Genomic DNA, 23,331 nt, shown 5'->3' on the forward strand with positions numbered 1-23,331 from the left:
ATGAGAAAGCAGGTTGTGGCGGCGGCGCCCCGCTCTAGCCTGCGCGTCTCGGGGGCTTCTGCTGGCTGTGGCGAGAAGTGCGCTTCTAGGGGGCTTTTCCGTCCCTCGACAGGGTTTTCGACTTGGGAGTCACAAGGGCCCGCAACTCATCACCCCAGCACTTCGGAGGTTGCTCCTGTGCCAAGGACTCCCAGGAATCCGTCAACTGCTGAACACTCAAAGTTGAGCAGGTCAGTGCTTTGAGGGGGACCGGGCGGAACGAGAAAGAGGGCTGGTGGACCAGACCAGGTGTGCCAGAGAGCAGGTGGCCCGAGGTCCTCTCTCCAGTCCCGGCCGGGACACGCTCTCCACCGTGTGAGTATTGTTGTGCGTGGGGATCCTCCAAATCCCCTGCGCGGAGAAGTGGTCCACCGCGGGTCGTGTGTGTGCGTGTGGGGGGGGGGGGTGGTGGGAGGCTCTTAATTCAGAAGATGTGGGTATGCGCGTGCCCGCGCCAGAATTTACTTCTCGAGTCACCCGTGTTGATGAATGGGGTTTGCCCGTTGGAGGGTGAAGCTTTGCTGTAGGATGCTTCACCCACACGCGCGCTCCCAGGAACCCGGCTCTCACCTCCCGACGGCTCCGAGAGAGCAGGTCCGCGTTTCCCAGCAAGGGGAGTGCGGTGTCCATTACACTTGGGGAGTCTCACGGCTCTGCCTGCACTCACTGACCCCACTCAGGACCCTCTCGGTTCAGAAGACCGGGTACGCTCAGCGCCAGGAGGATTTACTCCATTACCCTTTCCTGGAATTAACGGGAGCACCGGAGCGACGCCGAGCGGGGCGGTGGGGGCAAGTCCCGGCCTCGCGGCGTCGCTCTCTGCGCCTGCGCGGGGTTCCCATGGCGACGGCGCCGCGAGTCCGAGATGCCACCCGGCTCGCCCTTAAGCCCAGTCCCCTGTTGAGCGTCGCGGCGGGCCCCCTCTCTCCTCCTTTTCTTTGTTGTTTGTAACTCGGGATGAGTTTATGATCTCATTTTTACGTTAGCAGTTCAGCATTAAAACAATAACCAACTAAATGGAAGTAGAAGACTCCCCCCCCCCCCCCGGCTATTTCGTATTACCATTTTGATCTTAGACGGAAGAAAATGGTGAGAAGTTGCTTATTGAGGCAGTCACTGAGACCTTACCAACACTGAATAAAATATATTCCCTTGGAGGTGAGATATTTACAAAATAAATCAGGTGCTTCTTCTCGAGCAGTAAGGTTACAGACTTGTGCCCCCTTTATGCAAGTGGTGAGTGGGATGAGTGCAAACCCAAGCACCTGTGTCCTCCTTCTGGCACGTTTATGAAAAGAGATGAGCTCCAAAATGGACCAAAGTAAAATGCCAGTGAAAAGAAACAAAGGCTTTCCCAGAAGGGGTGATTGTTTTTCCCTGCTGCCCCTCAGTTTTGGTCACTTCTGGGGTTAATCTTCTGCAGAGAATGTTTCAAGAAGTCTTGATGGGAACCAGTCAGATTTCTCAAGCCTCCTGTTAAACATGTCATTTTCCTTTTCAAATTGTCTCAGCAGCTCTGCCCCTTTTAAGAAATCCCATTTGTTTACACACAGGTTAGCATTTGGCAAGGGTACACATCTTAAGGGTTGTGTAGAAGGAGCTGCATTTTGTTGCTTATTTTTTTAAGGCTGTATTTGGCAGCAGGATTAATATGCCTAGTTGCTATTAAAGAAACACTGGTTAATATCGACATAACTAATCAAAGTTTAAAATGGAGTTACTTTTTCTGGAATAAAGTGTGACATAAAAATACCTTAGATGAAGTACTAGGGCTACTGTCTCAGTGTCCCCTGCTTTTAAACAATTTCCCTTCAAGAGCTGCAAATGTTTGTGAGTGGTAGAAGTTTTCAGACAATATCCTCCCACCATCAGCAAATGAAGTCAACGTAATATTACTTCTCAGATATTAGCAAATAACATGCTGTTAAAGTTACCTCTCCCATCCCATTCATTATAAGTGCTTAAGATGTGATATAGTCCATCTGATGCAAGTGTTAAGAATGTCCAATTGAGTTTTCCCCCTTTTCTCATAATTAAAAAAATAGAAAAACTCTCAATTTTCAGGTTCAGATACTTTGTGACCCTGTTTGGCGGTTTGTAACTGGCTCCAATTCCCTAATTCTCAGTGACATGTGTTTTTGCTGGTTCCAGGAGGTAAACTGCAGTTTAGCAGATCACGGGATAATGAGATTGCGAGTGCTTGGGGGAAGGCTGGGGAAAGGCTATGAGAAGGAGACAAAGGGAGGGAAGGTTGATGGGCAGAGCCAGAATTTATAGCTGCACCAGATTCTGCATAAAAACTGTGAAAGTCCTTGCTTCTGCCTTCGAGATACATTTTCTCACATCATCAGTATCAATTAAACTTACTTTTAGAATCAGTCTTCTAAATAATTAGAAGGATAGAATTATAAAAATAGAATATTATAATGGTGCTTTATGTTAGTGTGCCATAATGTAATATACTTGAAAAACTCTTAATTAAATGTTTCCTACGTTATTTATTCATTTAGTCCATGAACATTTTTTGAAAACTATATATAAGATTATATAATAAATCATTCCAGAGTCCTGCCTTCAGTAAAGTTAGAGTTGAATTCTGAAATCATTCTAATGCTGTTTCAGGTTTTCAGAGTAGATACTTAACAGAACCAACAGAACCCTTAAGGAGAACAGTTGATTTAGTGTTGAGCGATCCTACATCTAGATTCAGAAGCAAATGCTTACACTTTGATTTAAAAAATATGCTGAACACCATTTTTGAGTATTTTTAGATAAAAATTATATATAGTAAGAAGCATTGTGAGCACCTATTTTTTTTTTTCTTCACATTTTTGTAGTGCAGACTGGGCCCTAAAACTTGCTGTCTTCACGAGTACAGCACCATGTTTGGGAGGAACAGAAAAACCCTGTAATTCTCAGATTTCTTAGGTGAAGATAAGGTGAGTGATTGAGTAGTCCTTTGTTCTGACTCCATGTTTCGTGACATCATAAACCTCCTGCAGCTCCCTTCTAAGAATAGTGTTGGTCTGCACGCTTGAAGGATCATGACTATTATTTCTCTGAGAAAAAAAAAAAAAAAGATGTAAAATTGTGATAGAAGGATGAAAGGAATACAGTAGGGCAATTACAAATTTTAACTTTCGAGATGCCACACTTCTAGACATTTTTAGTGAGTTTAGACTCTACTGAAATCCATTAGAGCTATGTCACTTCCCCTGGCATAATACTGACCAAGGTTGACAAAGTCTTCCTCTTTTGTAGAACACAGAAGGGTAGGGAGGCGGTAGTCTCCTCTTGTTTCCACCACCTCATGGGCTTGCCAACAATCATCAGCTCTGAGAATCTTGCTGAAGAGCATGCCCATTTGGTTATTGGTCTTTGTTCAGGAAAATCAGACTCAGCTGTGAAGTGTGGCCCAAGTGGTGCAGAACTCATTACTTTGAACAATGCCTCCTCGGCCTGGGAAGCATGTTTTCTCTTCTCACTCGTAGGTTCTTATTCCAGGCTGGCTGTGCTCACAAGGAAAATCATTTAGACACAGTTCAGTGGACACTCACTCACATCTCTTTGACACCCGTGACCATTTCTGTTTAGGGAGGAATCGAGGACTGCTGTGGTAGGGTGTGCTGAATTAGAAGTGCGTTTTAAGAAGCCCATGAAGAAGTTTACACAGCTTTGTCTTATTATCATCACGGTCTCTTGTCTTCTGTGCTTCAAAGTAGAAGAGGACAGGATGGGTGCAGAGGGGACAACCGCGAGAACTTTTATAGCAAAGTTAAAAACATTCTCCCCAGTCCTGCATTTTGGATGCACTAAGTTAAGCACCTTTGCCTCATCATCATTGTAAAATTGTGGAGCCACATCTCTGATTTCTAACGATCCCGCTGTTCTGGGAAATCCAGGGCATGCTCCTATGAAATCCTTGCTGTAGTCTTGAAATTACTTTAGTTGTGGAGATAAAACGGTCAACAGCCACGTCATATGATTAATCCAATTTCATTGCGTGACATTGAGAGTGGGCACCTCCTGATTATATATTTGGTTATATACATGCGTATCTCTTACAAACACATGGTTTGCATATATGCAAAAGAGTCTTTTTTCACTGACTATCTATTTTGGCCTGAGAAATTCTGGCATCATTACGATTTAACATAATGGGGAACAGCTTTTCTGGTTATTTATTTAGTAAGTATCTTATGGAGTTCTGCAAGAAAAGGAGAAAATGAACATTAATATGTTCCAACCATGTGCCTAGACATTTATTGTCTCTTTAAAGCCCACAGTAATCAAGAGGCAGGAATTATCTCACGTCACTGATGAGGCTCACAGAGGTTTTTCCCCTGACCTAAACCAGCATGGAACTGACTTGGAATTTGAGGTCTTTCTGCCTACCCGTTCAATCATATCATATTGCCACTCAGGAAACAGACTAAATTAAAAAAAAAAAAAATACAGAGTTGGTTTTCTTTTCAGACTCACAATTCTATCCAAAGTACAGATAGCTAGAAATGTTTCTCATCGGCTTTTTGGTGAGTGGAGAATCTGCATTCACTGTATGGAGTTGAGAAGGTTATAAATTCAGGCCTGGTTCCAGAAAGGCTTTGTTTATAAACTGTGTTGGCTATTTGTTTAGAAGTGAGTGCTGTTTAGGTTCCCTTCAGCAGAGGCTTTTCCACATCAAAGTGGCCCACTTATTTATCACTTTGGGATTGTTGTCAAATTGTGGTGGGTCTAAGGACCCTTTGTGATTTTAATGTGTGTTTTCTGGCATCCCAAGACTTTGATATTGTCTTTATCATATATAACCTTTGTCCACCTGCTTTCTTGAAATAGTATTGAGAGACTTACTGCTGGAATGAACCAGAGGGTGTCTTCCAAATTAGAGATCACAATTATCTTGGATAGTTGCTAAAAATTTGTGAACTTAGGCTGGCGTTTTGGTGCTCCCAAGGTAGCTCTGCTTTATTGTTGGGAAATTGAGACTGGGTTGTACTGGGCTGGTTTTAGATTTGTAGTATTTTTGAGCTGGTTTATCCATGCAGAAACTGAAGTTTAGGAATGTCCACACTCACACAGCTGAGTTGGGACTTGAGCCTGAACATTGCCAGCAGACATCTGGTCTAGTGTTAGTAGTGGCAAACCGTGCTGTAAAAGCACACCTCATCCTGGGCCTTCTTTGCTCCCTATGATTGATACAAGCGGGAAAGAGAAAGCTTCAGAAAATGGATGTTGGACTCTGCTTTGGAAATCAGTCTTGGCTATAGGTACCACACAGGACCCTGGAGGGTTCTCTGGGTTTCCCTCTTCTTGAGTAACTGTGGCTTACCCTATTTGCTGTCTCTTTTCTCTGTGGCTGGTTCTTCTGTGCTTCACAAGAGACTTCTGCCCTTGTACAGCCGTTCAGGTGCCAATGAACAATCAATTCTCACTGAAAGGCAGAAGGATCTAGTTTAGTGCTGGCATATGTAGGTTACTTATTAACTGATCTGAGGCAATCCTGGTTTCTTTTCATCTCTCTTCACTTCCTTGTTGCTAATCCACGAGAACCAAACATTCAAATTTAGCTTCCTACTTCCTTTTTCCCTCCCTCTTCAGTTTCATTGAAGGTGCCTCTGGACTGGACAGTGGAAAGGTCTCCATGGGGTGTTAATGTTACCTCTGCAAAACTACCCTTGGTGGGAACTTTGAAGATCTACGCAGTTTTTTTTTCAGGAATCAGAATACTGGACCAGAAATTCAGTGAGTTGTTTTGTCATGTAATTGTATGCAATTTTGTTCTCTAGATCATTTTTAAAAAAAAGATTTTATTTATTTATTTGAAAGGGAGCACAAGCAGGGGGAGAAGCAGGCTCCCTGCAGAGCAGGGATTCCGAGGTGGGGCTTGATCCAGATTAGGACCTGAGCTCAAGGCAGATGCTGAACATAGTGAGCCATGCAGGCCCCCCCCCCCTTTTATTCTTCCTAACAACTTTTTCTTAACTTTGAGTGATATGGGAGATATTGAAAAGAAACTTATCTTTTTACTTTTTAAAGATGTTATTTATTTATTTGTCAGAGAGAGAGAGAGAGCGAGAGAGCGAGAGTGCACAAGCAGGCAGAGTGTCAGGCAGAGGCAGAGAGAGAAGCAGGCTCCCTGCCGAGCAAGGAGCGCAATTCTGGACTTGATCCCGGGACCCTGGGATTATGACCTGGGTGAAGGCAGCAGCTTAACTAACTGAGCCACCTAGGTGTCCCGAAACTTATCTTTTTAAAAGAGATTTCTTTATAGAAAAGAGTTCTATGTGTTCATATAAGGAGTTAAAATTATGTAACGATCCCTTCATATTTTTTTTAAAAAGATTTTCTTTTATTTATTTGACAGAGACACAAGAGTTGGTTCCATACAACCATTTGTGTAAAAGAATAGGAAAGGAAAGGTTGAGGAAAAAAGAAGGTGCAGGAGGGTTTCCTTGTATGCATATAGAATATCTCTGGAAGAATATACAAGAAACTAATAATGTTGGTTGCTGGGAGACATATATGAGGTAAACTGTTATTGTATACCCTTTTGTGCCTTTTGAATTTTGAGACTTAATCTTAACTAAAAGTAAAAAAGAAAAAAAAAAGGACATTTGGGTTTCAATAATAAAGAAATAAATAATCAGGGGCGCCTGGGTGGCTCAGTGGGTTAAGCCGCTGCCTTCAGCTCAGGTCATGATCCCAGGGTCCTGGGATCGAGTCCCGAATCAGGCTCTCTGCTCAGCAGGGAGCCTGCTTCCTCCTCTCTCTCTCTCTGCCTGCCTCTCTGCCTACTTGTGATTTCTCTCTGTCAAATAAATAAATAAAATCTTAAAAAAAAAAAAAGAAATAAATAATCACATCTTGACTCCTAAGTTGTAGAAGTAGGAGACTGGGATGAAATTTTAAAGAAAAACAACTTTCTTACTATCTTTTTTTTTTTTTTTAATTCCAGTATAATTAGCATATAGTGTTATATTAATTTCAGGTGTATAATGTAGTCATTCAACATTTCTGCACATTACTCAGTTCTCATCCTGATAAGTGTACTCGAAATCGCCTTCATCTAGTTCACTTATCCCCCCTCCTACCTCCCTGCTGGTAACCACTCGTTTATTCTCTTTACTTAAGAGTCTGCTTTTTAGTTTGTCTTTTTTCCTTTTCTTTGTTGTTTGTTTTGTTTCTTAAGTTCTACATATGAGTGAAATCATATGGTATTTGTGTTTCTTTGATTTTTTTCACTTAGCATTATGCCCTAGATCCATCTATGTTGGTGCAAATGGCAAGATTCATTCTTTTTTATGCGAGAGTAATATTCCATTGTGTATATAGATACCACGTCTTCTTTATGGGTTGTTTCTATAATTTGGCTGTTGTGAATAATGCTGCAATAAACATAGCGGTGCGTGTATATTTTTAAATTTGTGTTTTTGTATTTTTTTTTAAAGATTTTATTTATTTATTTGACAGAGAGAGATCACAATCAGGCAGAGAGGCAGGCAGAAAGAGAGGAGGAAGCAGGCTCCCCGCTGAGCAGAGAGCCTGATGCGGGACTCGATCCCAGGACCCTGAGATCATGACCTGAGCTGAAGGCAGTGGCTTAGCCCACTGAGCCACTCAGGCGCCCCTGTGTTTTTGTATTCTTTGTGTAAATACCCAGTAGTGGAAGTACTGGATCATATGGTAATTCTGTTTGTAATTTTTTGAGGAATCTCCATGTTTTCTCCAATGTTTTCTTCATTGGCTGCACTGTTTGCATTCCCACCAACAGCATACAAGAGTTTCTTTTTCTCTACATCCTTGCCAACGCTTGTCATTTCTTATGTTTTTGATTTTAGCCATTCTGGCAGGTGTGATGTGATACCTTGTGGTTTTGATTTGTATTCTTTCTTACTATCTTTTAAAATCTCATCGAAGTTTACATTTAGTATTTTTTTTAAAGATTTTATTTTATTTGACAGAGAAAGACAGCGAGAGGGAATACAAGCAGGAGTTGTGGGAGAGGGAGAAGCAGGCTTCCTGCTGAGCAGGGAGCCCAATGCAGGGCTGCATCCCAGGACCCCCAGATCATGACCTGAGCTGAAGGCAGATGCTTACCAACTAAACCATGCAGGCTCCTAGTATTTTTAAAAAAAATATTTTATTTATTTATTTGACGGAGAGAGAGACACAGTGAGAGAGGGAACACAAGCTGGGGGAGCAGGAGAGGGAGAAGCAGGCTTCCCACACATCAGGAAGCCCATGTGGGGCTCCATCCAGGACCCTGGGATCATGACCGGAGCTGAAGGCAGACGCTTAAAGACTGAGCCACGCAGGCACCTGCATTTAGTAATTTTTCAAAGTAGTTTTCCTTCAGCTCTTTTGGATTTCATTAACAGGGCTGAGGAAATTTTTTTTTTCTTTCACTTTTATATTTCTTTCTTTGTGAAGTTTTCTTCCCTCTCATAAAGCATCACCTATTGGCTGCAGCCAGATTCAGTGGGCCAGTGGGAATCAAAGTTGTCCCATTCCTGAGCAACTAAACCTATTTTCTGCTGGCATTGTGTTTATGGAGCAAAAGCTGGAAAGTACCCTCCACCCCTTACCCCATTATTTTCTCCCATAGAGGAATCCCTTCAGTTTATTATTATTTTTTTCTTTTCCTGAGTAGTGTCCAAAGGTGAATGCCAGAGAAATCTTTTCTTCTCCAATTGAAAAAAACAAAACAAAACAAAACAAACTTGTGTACAAATGTTTTATTCTGAACCATAGCTTTTTTTTTGTTTGTTTTAAATGGTTGTAAATTGGAAGTATTTTTCTGTTTACTGGATAAGTCATTAAAATGCAGTCTTGGAAGAGAGTGAACACAAACTGTGTACAAACTTCTTTTTCACTTGTCAAAAGAGAAATGTGAAAACTACTGTTTAGTGTCCAAGTTTTAGTCAAAAGCAAAAACTCAAGTCGAGCCGTTCTCAAAACATTCTTAAATTTCTCCTCTCAAATTTGGTGAAGTAAAAAATTATATATCTGCTTACAAAATTCTTCCCTTTCTTTTTTTTTTTTTTTTAAAGATAACTATTTTTCGGGGCACCCAGTGGCTCAGTTGTTAAGCATCTGCCTTTGGCTCAGGTCATGATCCCAGGGTCCTGGAATCGAGCCCCACATCAGGCTCCCACTTGGTGAGAAGCCTGCTTCTCCCTCTTCTACTCCCCCTGCTTTTATTCCTTCTCTCTCTGTCTCTCTCTGTCAAATAAATAAATAAAATCTTTAAAAAATAAAAAAAAGTTAACAATTTTTCTTTTTCCTTTTTTCTTTTTTAAGATTTTATTTATTTGACAGACAGAGATCACAAGTAGGCAGAGAGGCAGGCAGAGAGAGAGGAGGAAGCAGGCTCCCCTCAGAGCAGAGAGCCCGATGTGGGGCTCGATCCCAGGACACTGGGATCGCGACCTGAGCCGGAGGCAGAGGCTTTAACCCACTGAGCCACCCAGGTGCCCCTCTTTTTTTTTTTAGTAGGCACCACACCCAGCCCTGGAGCATAGCACAGGGCTTGAACTCACCACCCCAAGATCAAGACCTGAACTGAGATCAAGACTCAGATACCCAACAGATTAAGCCATCCAGGCACCCCCCACAAAATTCTTCTTTTTTCTTTATGAAGATTTTTATCTATTTATTTATATTAGAGAGGGAAAGTGGGGGGGCAGAGCGAGAGAATCTCAAGCAGATTCCCCGCTGAGCCAGAGACCCTTGATCTCATGACCCTGAGATCATGATCCGAGCTGAAATCAAGAGTTGGCTACTCAACCAACTGGGCCACCCAGGTGCTCCCCTTTCCTCCCAAATTGTCTTTGCTATGTTACTTTTTATTTGTTAGACTGAGCAGATCATATGTTTTTATGCTTAACAATTTAAAAAACTTAAAAGGGTATTTGGCGAAAATTCTCTCATTTCTGTCCCTCAGCCATCCAGCTGATTTTCTAATAGGCCAACAGTATTACTCATTTCTTATATATATATTTTTTTCAAAACGACACATATGTGAAATTATATATATATAAAACATAGAGTTGTCCCTCTTGTCTGCGGTTTCCGCAGCTTCAGTAACTGGAAACAGGAGATTCTGCTGTTGGTCAGAGGTGAGTCACAGCTCAAGGCTCCTTCACGTCCGTCACTCACCTCTCTTCATCTCCTCACGTAGGCATTTGTCCTCTCACATCACCACAAGAAGGTGAGTACAGATACAAGATACAAGATATTTTCAGAGAGAGACCACATGTCTTACATATATAACTTTCATTACAGTATATTCTCATAATTGTTACACTTTATTGTTAGTCTCTTACTGTGCTTAATTTATATATTAAGCTTTATCATAGGTACATATTGGAGAAAAAACATTGTAGGTATAGAGCTCATAGTAGGTATATTCACCATTTCAGGTATCCACTGGGGGTCTTGGAACGTCTTTTGTGTGGCTAAGGAGGGAACTACTCTATATGCAAATATATATGCATGCTTTTTTTCTCTCCTTTTAAAAAATAGTAGTGCACTAGTCACATAATCTTTTATTTATTTATTTATTTATTTATTTTTTAAAAGATTTTATTTATTTATTTGTCAGAGAGAGAGCGAGCGAAAGCAAGCACAGGCAGACAGAGTGGAAGGCAGAGTCAGAGGGAGAAGCAGGCTCCCCGTAGAGCAAGGAGCCCGATGTGGGACTCGATCCCAGGACGCTGGGATCATGACCTGAGCCGAAGGCAGCTGCTTAACCAACTGAGCCACCCAGGTGTCCCCTAGTCACATAATTTTGCATTTTTTTTTCTAACCATGTCATTTATCATTCTATATCAGCCTATAGATCTTCTTAATTCTTTATTTTTAAAAAGATTTTATTTATTTATTTGACAGAGAGAACACAAGTAGGCAGAACAGCAGGCAGAGGGAGAGGGAGAAGCAGACTCTCCACTGAGCAGGGAGTCCAAAGCGGGGCTCCATCCGAGGACCTTGGGATCATGACCTGAGCTGAAGGCAACTGCTTAACTGACTGAGCCACCCAGGCGCCCCTTTTAATTCTTTAAAAAAAAAAAAAATTCTTTAGAGCAGTTTTTAGTTCATAGCAAAATCGAGGGGAAGGTACAGAGATTTCTCACGTACTCCCTGACCCCACATGGGCACTCCCTCCCCCATTATCATCATTCCCCACCAGAGTGGTACATTTGTTACAACTGATGAACCTATTTTGACACATCATTATTACCTAAAGTTCATGGTTTACCTTACAATTCACTCTTGGTGTTGTAAATCTTAGGGGTTTGGACAAAGGTATAATGACATGTACCCATCATTATGGTTTTATACAGAATATTTTATTATTGTTAAAACCCTGTGCTCTGCCTATTCATCTCTTCCACTTCTGGCAACCACTGACCTGATTTTTTTCACTGTTTTATCTTTTTCAGAATGTCATATGGTTGAAATCTTATAAAAATGTAGCCTCTCAGATTGACATTTTTACTCAGTAATACGCATTTAAGGTTCCTCCACATTTTTTCACAGCTTGACAGCTCATTTCATGTTAACGCCAAATAATATTGCATTGTCTGAATGTACCACAGTTTATTTATGCATTTACCTGCTGAAGGACATCTTGGTTGCTTCCAGGTTTTGGCAGTTATGAATACAGCTGACATTTATGAATACATACAAATACGTGCAGATTTTTCTGTGAACATAAGTTTTTTTTTTTTTTTAAGATTTTTATTTGTCAGAGAGAGAGAGAGAGTGCGTGTGCACACACACAAGCGGGTGGGAGCTGCAGGCAGAGGGAGGAGCAGACTCCCCGCTGAGCAAGGAGCTAGATGCAGATGGAGGACTCCATCTCAGGACTCTGGGTTCATGACCTGAGCCAAAGGCAGATGCTTAACCAGCTGAGCCAACCAGGCACCTGTGTTCCACATTCTTGCCAGCATTTGGTGCTGTCAGTGTTCTGGATTTTGACCCCTTTAATAGTTATTTGGTGGTATCTCATCATTTTAATTTTCATTTCCTGGATGACATATGGGGGTCATCTTTTCAGATGCCTATTTGCCATCTGTATATCATCTTTGGCTGGGGCCTGTTGAGATCTTTGGCCCTTTTTTTTTTTTTAAAGATTTTATTTATTTATTTGTCAGAGAGCGAGAGTGAGCACAGGCAGACAGAGTGGCAGGCAGAGTCAGAGGGAGAAGCAGGCTCCCTGCGGAGCAAGGAGCCTGATGCGGGACTCAATCCCAGGACTCCAGGATCATGACCTGAGCTGAAGGCAGCTGCTCAACCAACTGAGCCACCCAGGCGTCCCTCTTTGGCCCATTTTTAATTGGAGTATTTTCTTGTTGTGTTTTGAGTTTTTTGTGTATTGTGGATAACAATCCTTTTTCAGTTGTGCCTCTTACAAATATTTTCTCCCAGTCTTGTGGCCTGTCTTCTCATTTTCTTATTAACGTGTCTCACAAAGCGGAAGTTTTTAATTTTAATGAAGTCCAGCTTATCAATTCATTCTTTCATGGTCATTGCTTTTAGTGTTGTATCGAAAATGTCATTGCCACACTCAAGGTCATCTGTGTTATCTTCTAGGAGTTTATAGTTTTGGATTTTGCATTTAGATCTGTGATTCATTTTGGGTTAATGTTTGTGAAGGATTTAAGGTCTGTGTCTGGGTTCATGTTTTTGGGATGTGGATGTCCAGTTGTTCCAGCACCATTTGTTGAAAAGACCGGTTTTGCTCTGTGGCATTGTCTTTGTTCTTTGTAAAAAATCATTTGATTCTATTTTTTTTTTTTTTCCTTTGGTGAGCTTTATACCCAATGTGGGGCTTGAATGCATGACCCCAAGGTCAAGAGTCACATGTTCTACTGACCGAGCCAGCCAGGTGCCCCAATCAGGTGATTCTATTTATGTGGGTCTATTGCTGTACTGTCTGTTCTCTTTAATTGATCTATATATTTATATATTTATTTTGCCAATACCAGGCAATTTTTCTTAATTGTTGTAGCTTTAGAGTATGTCTTGAAATTGAATAGTGTCAATCTCCAAATTTGTTCTTTTTCAATATTGTGTTGGATCTCCTAGTTTCTTTAATTTTTTTAATGGCTGCATATTTTCTACCAAATAGGTGTGCTGAAATTTTAAAAAAATATTTTATTATCTTTTTAAAAGATTTTATTTATTATTTATTTCTGAAAGAGACAGAGAGAGAGAGCAGAGGGGAGTAAGTCAGAGGGAGAAGCAGACTCCCCGTGGAGCTAGGTGCCCAATGAGGGACTCGATCTCAGGAGTCTGGTATCATGACCTGAGCTAAAGGCAGTTGCTTAACCAACTGAGCCACCCAGGCGCCCCTTTAATATTTTATTTTTAGGTAATCTTTATACCCAGCATGGGGCTTGTACTCACAACCTTGAGGTAGAAAATCACATGCTCTATGGACTGAACCAGCCAGGGGCCTCTGGATGTACTGAACTTCAATCCAGATTAATGGTCAGTAAGGTTGCTTCTGATATTTGAAAACTGTTGCAATGATTAACCTTAAATATATACCATTTTACACCTAAGTACAGCTTAGTATAATTCTACTTGGAAGTAGAATTGCTAGGTTAAAAATATGTACACTTGTAATTTTGATAAATATTGCCAAATTGGCCTCCATAGAATTTGTGTTTTTATTCCTATCAGAAATGTATTACAGTAACAGTATCTCCACACTCTTATCAACACAGTTTGTTACCAAACTGTTGAATTTGCTAATCTGATAGGTAAAAGTTGGCATTTTGGTATAGATGAAACTTGCTTTTCTCTTACTTCTGGGTGAGCAGAGTGTCACAGCAAAAAGTGTCACTTCATTTTTTTTCAGTCGAGGTCGAAAGATCAACTTTGAAAAGAAACGAATAGTTTTTTTTTATCACTGCCTGGTAGAACAGGGCCAACACACTTAACTTTCTTAGATAATGTGCATTTAGTAGCGTTTCACACCTTACTTTCAAATCTCAACATTTCCCTTATCTCCCTAGGACTAGGAGAGTTATTCTTTTTTTCCTTTTTTTAAAGATTTTATTTATTTGTCAGAGAGAGTGAGGAGCACAGCAGGGGGAGGAGCAGAGGGAAAGGGAGAAGCAGGCCTCTGAGCAAGGAGCCTGATGTGAGACTCCATCCCAAGCCTCTGGAATCATGACCTGAGCTGAAGGCAGATGCTTAAACAACTGAGCCACCCAAGTGACCCAAGACTTATTCCTTGATACCTGAAAGCACCTCCTGGCATGCATGTTGGCAGAATGGTATGAACATTGTTGGCTCTGGCCTTGGTTCTAGTCTTTGGAATCGAAGCTAATTTGAATTCTTTGTGGGGGCATAGGTTCTTATCTCATAGCATTACTGAAGGAGAAGATGAAATTTTGGACATTCAGACTTCAGTGTATTCTGATGCTGTTTGCATCAGAAGGAGATCCTTCTCTTCCTTGAATGGAGATGAGATTCTCATGGGATAATGGAAGATTCTGAGGGCAGCTGTGAATAAGACCCAGCCACTAGGATATTGTATCTCCACTCCAGTTCCCGTGATTTTAAAGAGAACATAGTAGGTATTCCAAGGGGAGGAAGCTATTCAAGAGAATATAATAACTGAAAACATATAGGCCAGTGACAAACAACCAGGAGTTAGTTACAATATCTTTAATCTTTTTTATAGTGGTTTAAGAAAAAAACCCACCAAAATCCACATGATAAATTTCATTTGAGGAATTTTATAATACTGTTTAGTTTTATTTCCCAATGTTTCTCATTAATGTTTTCTATAACGCCTTTCTTCGGATGACAACTTCAGACAAGTTGGTTATTAGTTAGATTTAAAAAGAATGAAGAACTTGCAAGCTTGAAGAGATCAGTTAATGTGAAGTTCAGTGGATATATTTAACTTGTCGTAACTTCACTAGCTAACTATTTTTTCCAGAGCTACATTTTTATTTTTAAAATATTTATTTACTCACTCGTTGAGTGACTGACTCTTGATTTTAGTTTTGGTTGTGATCTCAGGGTCATGGGATTCTCTCTCTCTCCCTGCCTGCTTGTGCACACTCTCTCTCTAAAAGAAAAAAAAAAATTATTTATTTATTAATATTGACCTTTTTTTAAAAAAGATTTTATTTATTTATTTGTCAGAGAGAGAGAGAGAGAAAGCGCACAAGCAGGCAGAGTCGCAGAGAGAAGCCGACTCCCTGTCGAGCAAGGAGCCCGATATGGGACTCCATCCCAGGACCCTGGAATCATGACCTGAGCTAAAGGCAGCAGCTTAACTGACTGAGCCACCCAGGTGTCCCAGATTTATTTATTTTAGAGAGAGAGAGAGAGAGAGAGAGCATGCGCACATGCATGTACATGAGTGAGGGAGGAACAGAGAGAGAAGGAGAAAATCCCAAGCAGACCCCCCTCCCTCACCTGAGTGCAGGTTCGGTCATTGGCATTTGTGCCCATGACCCTGAGATCGACTTGAGCCTAAATCAAGAGTCCTGGTGCTTAACCGACTGAGCCACCTCCCCACCACACCAGAGCTTCTTAAGAATTAATATTTCAGCTCATGAAAAACAAAGCTGATTTTCCACAACTTAAAAATATTTGACTAGATTTTTTTTCTGATCTCTTGAGCTTGATGGTTCTTATGACCAACTCAGGTTTAATATCTTATTTCCTTTTGTAATATTGCTTTGAGGACTTTTTATATTTCCTTCTTTTAATTTCTGATCTTGGGATGCCCGGGTAGCTCAGTCATTAAGTGTCTGCCTTTGGCTCAGGTCATGATCCCAGGGTTTTGGAATTGAGCCCTGAGTTGGGCTCTCCGTTGAGGGGGGAGCTTGCTTCTCCCTCTCTCTGCCTGCTGCTCCCTCTGCTGTGTTCACTGTCTCTCTGTCAAATAAATATATAAGATCTTAAAAAAAAAATGATGGAAATTTGCCAACTCTGATCTGAGCATAGGGAAGTAGAGAGGATTGAAACTAGGAAAGCCTGCATTTTGTTAGTAACTCTGTGGTACCTAGTAGTGCGTGCTGTCCCTCTTTCTGTCTTTCCCTCTCTTACGTTATTTATTGAGAAGCAAAATTGCATGGATCTTAAGAGGGTGCAATCTTTGGGGGAAGAGTGTGATCTTTGGAGTTAGACTTTTCTGAGTTTAAAATCACAGTGTTGTCATTTGGATAACTGTGGACCTTAGGTAATTACTTAATATTTCTGGGGTTCTGTAAAATGGGCCCTTAGGATTATTGTAAGGATTAAATGAGATAATACAAATACTTACCACAATATCTGTCACATAGGAAGTGTTAAAATATCAGCAGTTATTACAAAGTGACAGGCACTGAACTGGTTCATTTTTGGGCTAGATCGTCCTGATTTGGCTGTAAGACTCCAAGGCTCTGTGGCTTTAAACGTGAATTCCCAGGGTTGAGTTCTGTTTCTAGCAATATAGTTTACCAGCACTCTGGCTGAAATAATTTAAAGATGCTGGATACAATGTAATATTTTTTTAAAAAGATTTTATTTATTTATCTGACAGAGATCATAAGTAGGCAGAGAGAGAGGAGGAAGTAGGCTCCCCGCGGAGCAGAGAGCCTGATGCGGAGCTCGATCCCAGGACCCCGGGATCATGACCTGAGCTGAAAGCAGAGGCTTTAACCCACTGATCCACTCAGGCGCTTTAACCCACTGAGCCACCCAGGTGCCCCGATACAATAGAATATTAAATGCAATGAACCAGTGTGAAAGTAATGAATATTCAGGTCAAAAGCTAGGCGAGATGGGATCTGTTGCAATGACTTTGACTTTTTCCTTGAGGGCATTTGCCAAACCAGTTTAACTTGTACTTCTTTTTTTCATGGTCTTGAGGACAAAAGGGATAAGAGACTAGGTAAGACATCTGAGTGGGACCCTTTGGTTATAAAGCTGGGACTTCACAAGGCTTCTCGCTCAATATAAAGGTGAATTAGAATGAAAAATCAAAACTCCTCTCTCCTAAAAACTGTTTAAGACTGTAAGAAAAATCACCTTTCAAAAACTGTGGTTCTGAACAAATGCTTGCTATTTGGTCCCAAGAATTTGTGAACCTAACTAAACTAGCTCCAATACAGATGTGTATGTAGAATTATAATAAAAACCTCAAGATGAAAATTTGATTTAAAGTACTTCCTAGGGCACCTGGATGGCTCAGTCGTTAAGCATCTGTCTTCGGCTCAGGTCATGTTCCCAGGGTCCTGGGATCAAGCCCCGCATTGGGCTCCCTACTCAGTGGGGAGCCTGCTTCTCCCTCGCCCACTCCCCCTGCTTGTCATCCAACCCCCTTTGTCTCCCTCTCTGTCAAATAAATAAATAAATAAATAAATAATCTTTAAAAAATAAAAAAAGAAAAGTAGTTCCTACAGGCCTGCTGGCTGGCTCAGTCGGTAGAGCGTGAGACTCTTACTCTCAGGGCTGTGAATTCAAGCCCCATGTTGGGCATGGAGCCTTCTTAAAAAATAAAAAAAATAAAAAAAATCGTACATTGCAAGTGTCCCTGGAACTGTGCAAAAGCCAATTTCCACCCTTCTTTTGGAGGGATCTATTTTTGTCCTAGACATCAGAGAAACCTCATCAGTACAATTTGAACAAAAATAAGCACTTCATATTAAAAAAAAAAAAAATGATCGAAAACAAGACGTGAGCTGAAAAATAAGAAACTGTAAAGATGAACCAACCTATTTGAAAACCATATAGAGCTTGAAAAAAAAAGAATCACTGAAAATCAGAACTCAGTGAATGGGTTTAACAACAGATTAATCCAAGCCAAATAGGGAAAATAGTTAACGGAATGATCCATCCGAAGAAAGTTTCCAGTGGCAACACAGAGAAGCAAATGACGAAAAACCCAAAAGAAAGGTTAATATGGAAGTTGGAGAATTCAGATCCCACATAAGTTAATAGTTTCAGAAAGAGAAGAGAGAATATGAGAGGAGGCAACATTTAAAAGATAATGCCCAGGACTTTTCAAAGACCAAGAAAAAACACAACTGCCCATAATTCATGAGGTCACATGAATCCCGATCATGAGTAAAAAAACTTCCACACATAGATAAAATATAATTAAATGATAGAACACCAAAAATAGAGAAGCTCTTAAGCAAGGTCAGAAGGGAGAGGCAGTTTATCTTTAGAGACATGATGAGGGGCACCTGGGTGGCTCCGTCCCTTAAACATATGCCTTCAGCTCACGTCATGATCCCAGGGTCCTGGGATGGAGCCACATACTGGGCTCTCTGCTCAGCGGGAAACCCGCTTCTCCCTTTTCCTCTGCTGCTCACCCTCCTTATGCGTGCTCTCTCTTTCTCTCTCAGATAAATTATTAAAAAAAAAGACATAATAAATTATCCTGATAACGCAACAACAGAAGATAGAAGAGAATAAAATATTATCTTTCTTGTACTGACAGAAATTAACTGTCAGTTTAGACTTTTATTTCCATTAAAAATATCTTTAAAAAATGAGAGTGGAGACTTTGCAGACTTCGCAAAAACCTAGATTTTGCTCTGCAGATTATCACTAAAAGGGTACATTTCAGGCAGAGGTAAATTATTTCCAGATGGATGGCCTCAGAAGCAAAAAGTAAGGATGAGCAAAAAAAAAAAAAAAAAAAAAAAAGGGAAAAATTTATAAGTTAAAGCACATACTGATTAGATAAAATAATAATGTCTTTAGTGGGAACTAGATAAAACAAATGAGGGTGCCTGGGTGGCTCAGTCATTGTCCTGATTCCGGAATCCTGGGATCTAGCCCCACATCGGGCTCCCTGGTCGGCGGAAAGCCTGCTTCTCCCTCTACCATTTTGCCTGCTTGTGTTCTCTTTCTCTCTGTCAAATAATTAAATAAAAATTTTTTAAAAATGGTAAAAGTTGGGAGAAGTAAATAGAGTTAATATCTTATAAATTTCCTGCATAGTTTGGGAGGAAGTCAAAGATACTGGTTAAATGTAGATTTTGGTTAGTGAAGTGTGTATGTTAAAATTTCTGAAGCAACCACTAAAAATGATGGAACAACTTTCTAGCTAATGGGGAAAATTGAAATGAGAAAAATAAATCTTGAAGTCAAAAAAGCTGAGAAAAGAAACAGAATAAGACAAATAGCAAGTACAAAACAAGATAGAGAAATAAATAACGAATGTTATCAGTAATTATAATCTGAAGGAACCAAAGATTTTTACACTGGATGAAAAATGAATTCAGCTCTTTGCTGTTTATAAAAGACATGTCTGAAACATAAAGATACAGAGAAGTTAAAAGTAAAAGAATATAGAACAATAAATGGATGATTAAAAGCCAGAAGAAAGCCTGCAGTATTGACATTGGGCAAAATAGACTTTAGATAAAAAACAAAAGAAAGGGGCACCTGGGTGGCTCAGTTGGTTAAGCAACTGCCTTCAGCTCAGGTCATGATCCTGGAGTACCAGGATCGAGTCCTGCATCAGCAGCCAGCTCCACGGGGAGTTTGCTTCTCCTCTCTCATACTCTCTTTCACTGTCTCTCTCTCAAATAAATAAAATCTAAAAGCAAACAAAAAAACCAAAAGAAAGTCTGCAGGATTGACAATGGGCAAAATAGACTTTAAATGCTGAAAAAGCATTTTTAGAAAAAAAAAATGGTTATATTGGTTAAAAGTTTCAACTCCTCGGAATGATGAACTTTTTAACAAAATTTATTTTTTTTAAATTTTTAAGAAGATTTTATTTATTTATTTGACAGATAGAGATCTTTGGGGGAGTCAAAAGGTATATGTGGATTTTCAACTGTGTGGGATATTGGCATCCCTTTCCCGCATTATTGAGTTGCTAACTGTATTACTAGTGAGATTTTAATCTGTTTCCTCAGTACTTGATAAAGTGGGGGAAAAGATCTGTGATCATATACAAGATTTAAGCAGTAGAACTTGAATAAGTTTGAGGTGATAGGCATGAAAATCACTATCTCAAAACTGCAGACTATGCATTTTTTCCAAATACACTTAGAACATTTATAAAAAAAACATTCAAACTTTGTTTGAATGGCAAGTCTTACAATTATTTAAATTGTACAGTTACAATTTTTTAAAGATTTGATTTATTTACCTGACAGAGAGAGAGAGTATCAAGCAGAGGGAGCAGCAGGGAGAGGGAGAAGCAGATTCCCGCTGAGCAGAGCACCCCATGTGGGGCTCGATTCCAGGACCCTGGGATCATGACCTGAGGTGAAGGCAGACACTTAACCAGCTGAGCCACCCAGTCACCTTGAAGTCTTAGCAATTACTGAATAATTGTGTCATACAGACCATATCTGTGACCACAATGCAATTAAGCTCAAAACTGATTAAAAATATAACTATGAATAATCATAGAAATGCTTCAAAATGACCTTTTCATCAGAGAAGAAATCGTCATGGAAATCAAAGTATTTTTATCTTCTAGTAACTAGAAGATAAAAATACTTTCATTTTCTTGATGATAGAAGATAAGAAAAATGTTATGGGTCAAAATTCAGGGTTGGGGAAAGAAGCTAAAGCGTGTATAAATCCTTATATTAGAAAAGAAAACCTGGGGCGCCTGGGTGGCTCAGTGAGTTAAAGCCTCTGCCTTCGGCTCAGGTCATGATCCCAGGGTCCTGGAATCAGGCCCCACATCGGGCTCTCTGCTCGGCGGGAGCCTGTTTCCTCCTCTCTCTCTGCCTGCTTCTCTGCCTACTTGTGATCTCTGTCTGTCAAATAAATAAAATCTTAAAAAAAAAGAAAGAAAAGAAAACAAAACCTGAAACTTAGCTAAATGTTGAATTTAGAAGATTCAAATAGGGTGCAAAAGAGATTCAAAGAAAATAGAAAAGAATAGTAGTAATACTTTCATGTTATTCATTACAGAGGAACAATAATGACAAATTTTGGCTTTTCATAAGAGCTAGTAATGTTTTTGATAAACATATGATGAGAGTGACTTAAATAGAAGAGAACAGTACAAATAAACAATTACAGGATTGGAAAAGCAGATGTTTTAGATACTAAAAAGACTGTATTCTGAACTAATTTATGCCAAAACATTTGAAAGCTTAGAAAAAATTAATGAATTACTAGGTAAATATAAATTTACCAAAACTAAATTTGACAAGATAGGAAGGCTTAATAATCCTAGAATTTTTAAATAAAATAAACCAGTTGAAAACAAACAAACCAGTAGCCAAATATTTCTTTGTAAAGGAAGGTCTAGACTGAGGTTTGGTTTTTTGTTTTTGTTTTTTTTTTTAGATTTTTCTTTATTTGATAGAGAGGAAACACAAGCAAGGGGATTGTGGGAGGGAGAAGCAGGCTTTCCACAGAATAGGGTGCCCCATGGGGGGCTTGATACCAGGACCCCTGAGCTGAAGGCAGACACTTAACAACTGAGCCACCCAGGTGCCCCCTGAGATGGATTTATGAGCAAATGTTTCCTATCAAACATTCAAGAAAAAGATAATTTCAAACTCGTATAAATTCTTCTGGGGATTAGAAATCCATGTTATAAAGCTGTAATAACCTCAATAAAAAGTGTTGAGAACAATATGAGAAATGGAAATTGTAGGCCAATAGGAACAAGTAGGAACATACACATAAAAATCATAAAACATGAGCAAGCTAAATCACCAATGTATTGAAAAGACAATACATCGTGAACAGATTGGATTCATCCTGGAATCCCAGTGTTGGTTTAACATTAGAAAATTTACCAGGTGCTCGCTTCGGCAGCACATATACTAAAAATAGAAAATTTACCAGATTTTGGTAAATTTACAGCAGATTAATGCTGAAAGATCTTATCACGTGCAGAGAAAGTGTGTTAAAAAGTTTAATGTTATGTAAAAAACTGTTCAAGAAATTGAAATACAAGGGAACTTTCTTAATATGGTAAAGAATATTTATAAATAACCTACAACAAACATCACTGTTAATGGTGAAACATTGATTTTTTTTTAAGATTTTATTTATTTATTTGGGGGGGCTGCAGGAAGAGGGACAAGCAAACTTGGCTCTGAGCTCAGAGCCCAACTTGGGGGCTTGATCTCATGACCCTGAGATCATGACCTGAGCCAAAATCAAGAGTTAGAGAACTGAGTGACCATTCAGGCACCCCAGGATCCATTATTCTATGCAATATTGTTCTTCATAGTTGGGTTTTTTTAAAGATTTAAAAAAAAAATTATTTATTTTGACAGAGATCACAAGTAGGCAGAGAGGCAGGTGGAGAGAGAGGAGGAAGCAGGCTCCCCGCTGAGCAGAGAGCTCGATGCAGGGCACAATCCCAGGACCCTGAGATCATGACCTGGGCCGAAGGCAGAGGCTTAACCCACTGAGCCACCCAGAAGCCCAATAGTCGGTGTTTTATATCCTGTTTTTTTTTTTTTTTTTCATATGGCATTTTATCATGGACATTTTTCTACACTCTTTTACAAAACCTTTGCAAACACGTTTGTTAACTACCTACACGACTGGCAAAGCTAACCCAAGAGTTGAATATTTAGAGTTCTGATTTTTTTGTATTATAAGAGATGATGCAGTGAACATTTCTAGGTATACATTTTGGCCTGTATCTTTAATTACTTTTATAATAGTATATTTCCAGAAGACTATTGCTAAACCAAAAAGTAGGGACTCTGTCAAGTGCTGGATACATACTATATTTTAAACTAGTCTTTTCAAAGGAAGTGTGCATGTTCTTTGGAGGGTGGACTGTATCTCATTGCTCAACTAGCTCAGAGCATATTCAGCTCCTGATTGCTGTAAAGAAATAAAATACACCAGGAACTTAGGGTTTAGTGGTGTCCCCTTCGAGCCTTAAAAAAATGAACAAAGTACCCTTTTATTTCTTTCCCTTTGTGGACATAGCTGGGAGGGGGCTCGCTTGGAATTAGGCTGTTTGCAGAGCCCTTTAACAACCAGTTTGGCAGTGCTTGGAAACCTGTGGGAAGGCAGGGAGGGAGCTTGTGACAAGGGGGTGAGGGGGTGGATACAGGACAGTGACCTGCCCGCAGAGAAGTGGAATGGGGCCCCTCTGACCAGGGCCCCCCACAGCTCACCCAGGCAGTGTTCTGAACTGCTTGAAAAGCTGGCAGTTGGGTCTGGTCCAAAGGAAGAGGAGATGGGGCCCTTGATACGCTGTCCTTGCACTGTGTAATTCTCTTTACCTAAAATTAGTGGAGAAATTCTAGAGGAGCTGCTTTCTTTGAAATTTAGCTTTTAACTGAGTTTGGTCTGAATTCTCAACTTCTAGGGATA

General features: G+C 40.1%; 1 protein-coding gene across 5 annotated transcripts in view; it reads left to right on the plus strand.

Moving 5' to 3' along the window:
• The window catches only part of PLCH1 (phospholipase C eta 1), a 221,466-nt gene continuing 198,135 nt past the window's right edge, over positions 1-23,331 (plus strand). For 2 of the 5 annotated variants that reach the window (XM_059163692.1, XM_059163693.1), the window contains exon 1: positions 5,580-5,781. The gene's annotated coding sequence lies outside the window, so the exon portion shown is untranslated. The other 3 variants (XM_059163689.1, XM_059163690.1, XM_059163694.1) reach the window with 3 other exon arrangements.

Source organism: Mustela lutreola, chromosome 2 (assembly GCF_030435805.1).
Source record: "Mustela lutreola isolate mMusLut2 chromosome 2, mMusLut2.pri, whole genome shotgun sequence".
In the NCBI taxonomy this organism is placed as follows: domain Eukaryota; kingdom Metazoa; phylum Chordata; class Mammalia; order Carnivora; family Mustelidae; genus Mustela; species Mustela lutreola.